Raw genomic sequence first — 3374 nt, forward strand, 5'->3', positions numbered from 1 at the left:
AAAAGTATCAGCATCAAAATGGACTTAAAGTATAAAAAGTAAAAGTACTCTTATGCAGAATAACCCAACTCAAAATGTTTTATATATTCTAAATATATTCTTTGATTATTTGTATTGATGCATTTTGTAATGATAGGGCTCATTTTAACTACTTTATATACTGCTATGAGGTTTAATTAAAAAAATATGTCTAATCACTTTAAATTGATCGTGTTTTTATGTTAAATCTTGACCTGAAAAGTATGTCTTTTTGGTTGAAAACTTTATGCTGTAAAAAAATAAAAATAAAGCAAGAATATAATAGAAAAGAGCAACTAGACAGCTTTAACAGCCAACAACAACTAAACAGCATGGAGATAAAACTGTTTTAAATGACTACATCCCTGTTGTTTTAATTAAATTTAACACAACACTGCCCTCTAGTGGTAAAATGTATGTTGTTCTTTAATGTTAGCCATAGTTGAACATGAATCAATTACTTCCTGTTGGATAATCTTATCAGTGCACTATTATTCTGATGATACTATCATGATTTCAGATTCTGCTCCTGTCACATCGAAAACATAATGTTAACCCTTTATTGGGCGAAGAACTATATTTGGTAACTTCAGTGGATATCAAAATGAGGTCCCCTTGTCTCTCTGTTTGGTCGTAGAACCACATGGATTTCTTCCAGGTAATCAGCAAAGATCAGGCTACGTCACAGCCAGTGACACCATGACATCTGACCAATCAGAATGATAATAATATAAACTTTATTGACCTTGACCTCCAATGTAAAAATGAAAAATTTCGAAAAAAAATTCTGCAAGAAACAGTCGTGTTATTCTTCAATGACTTGGGGGGGGGGGGGGGGGGGGGGGTCCTTCTACAAGAAAAAACTTGCAGATTTAAGAGATTTAAAGTGGTAAATCTGCGCAGATTCGCAGAGTCGCAGAGTCGCAGATTTACGGAAAAAAAATGTGGGGGGGGGGGGGACTTTTTTTCTTGCAGATTCACCACTTTAAATTTCATAAATCTGCACATTTTTTCTCGTAGATTTGCCACATCAATCTCGTAAACTTTTTTCTCAAAATATTACCCCCCTCCCCCGGGTCCGTATGTATTTTTTACACATTCCACAGTCCACATTCTGGCAGTGTGTAATATCCTCCAATATTCTCTAGGGTTGAAATTTGGAATTTGCAAGTATTTCAATGAGTGCCCTATTAAGGGTTAAGACTGTGTTACATATCCTCTGTCATGTCAATAACTGCTTGTTTTGACCGCAACGCAAATACAAGTGCTCCTAATTGGTGTAACGTCCCCGTTTTAAAACAGGAACAATAGCATGACAACCATAGACAAATCAGAGTAGAAGTATAAATGAAGGTAATTTATTCATAGTGAAAGAAAATACAATACAACAAACAAAGGTATTCAAAAGGTGAGGGAGGATGGAACATGAGGTTGTGCAAGGGAAAGAAATTAACTACACCTACACAGGATCAATTAATTAACCCTCTATGGTACAGTGTTACCATAGCTACTTTTGGCCTGTCAAATTTCTACAATGCATGTTTTTGAGTGATGCAATACTTTAAAAAAAGAGGGAAGAGTATTCTGCCCTACAAAGCCTAACTACAGTAACGACACAAAGGGTAAAACAGAAAAACTGCTTTAAAGATTTTTAACATTTGTTTAACTAGCCAGTCAAATTGGTTTTATGTAGATAAGTGATACGACATTTATTTCTACATGTATTGATGATGTAATTTTTCTGCTCAAAAGTCATGATGATTTATTTGACCTTTGACCCCAAAAACGTAGTTACTGCACTCTGGTTTTGCTGTAAAAGGTTCTAATAGTAATGCAAAACCAGAGTGGAGTAACTATAATGTTGCTGTGTTCTTTCAGTTTTTATATTTTGTTTTCAGTGAATAAATATTTTCAAATTGATTTTGTTATAAATGTATTTAAAAGTGTTTAACAACTATAATCAAAGATTTGTGTATTTTAGACTTAATATCGTAGAGTAATGTTATGTTTTAGTCTTAATAGGATTTTATCTCACTTTCTTAGTTGATCACTATCTAACTGTCTATTTAAATTAGTATATCTATATCTATAACAGACATAGAGGGGTTCATTTTTAGTCACAACTCAAGTTCGACCAAAAAAAAAGTGTCAGAAACTAAAAAATCCCAATAAACATTTTTTATACTTCATTATTAACTCCATTCCAATCAATATTTAGTGCAATGGTGTTCTTTACCTCTCTCAGATCATGGTTCAATGAGAATAATTCACTCTTTTTTCATAAAAAAAGATGCATGTTAAAACATTTTTTATGAACATTGGAAAGCCCCACTTTATTAACTTAATAAAATACAACGGTTTTACATGACGTTGATTTTTTTTTAAAATTACATTTTTTCTTTTTTATGAAAAAAATACTTTTAACTTTTTTTGTTTTTAGATTTTTAAACTTTTAAATGGGTCAGTTAGACCCGCAACATAAGAGGAAGGTTGAAATTAGGGCTGGGCTACATATCAATGTAAAAAAATATATTGACATATTTTTAAAGTTTAAAAAAAAAAATATATATATATATATATATATAAATGCTGCCCTTACTAGTATTGTCATATTCAGTTCTTTGTAATGTAAGTTATTCTTTTCTCATATAACTATATTTATTTCACAAAAAGCAAAAAGATTGACCTATTTTATTTCATAGGCTATTTTTATTTAAGATATATTTTTTAATCTAAATGTGCACTTTACGGAGCTTTGATTTGAAAAATAAAGGTACTCCTGTAGTTTAATTAAATAAACGGTGTCAATAAAACTACTTGTGACATGTCATATTTGGCTTTGACTTTGACTGAACATTTGCTCTCACTTTGCGATAAAAATATTGGGATAAATATCTTATATCGATATTCAGCCTAAATATATCGGGATATGACTTTTGGTCCATATCACCCAGCCCTAGTTGAAATATATTTATATACTAATTGAACCACATTAATCATGAAACTATATACACATATCAGTTTGCAAAATTTCAAATCAATGCACTGATTGACTAATAGTTGAAAAAGTTCTGCAGCTCAGTCTAAAAAGCGTGTTCAAATTGCCCGCTAAGAACTTCCGGGAACTATCTGAAGTCTACATGGTGATTTTTCTTTACTTCCGTTGTTATGACTCTCTCTCTACAGGGCTCTGGGTGCAGGGACGTCACGTAAATGTAGCCTCCGCATTCCGTTCGACACTGGCTGTGATTGGTCAACCAGCCTGTCCATCATAGTTTCTCAGCCTGAACTTTTACCTGATTGGCTGGAGAGCAAGCGACTGCGGTAGCACAAGCGCCATTGGTTGAAAAACTAGG

This window comes from Centropristis striata, chromosome 6 (genome assembly GCF_030273125.1).
Source record: "Centropristis striata isolate RG_2023a ecotype Rhode Island chromosome 6, C.striata_1.0, whole genome shotgun sequence".
In the NCBI taxonomy this organism is placed as follows: Eukaryota; Metazoa; Chordata; class Actinopteri; order Perciformes; family Serranidae; genus Centropristis; species Centropristis striata.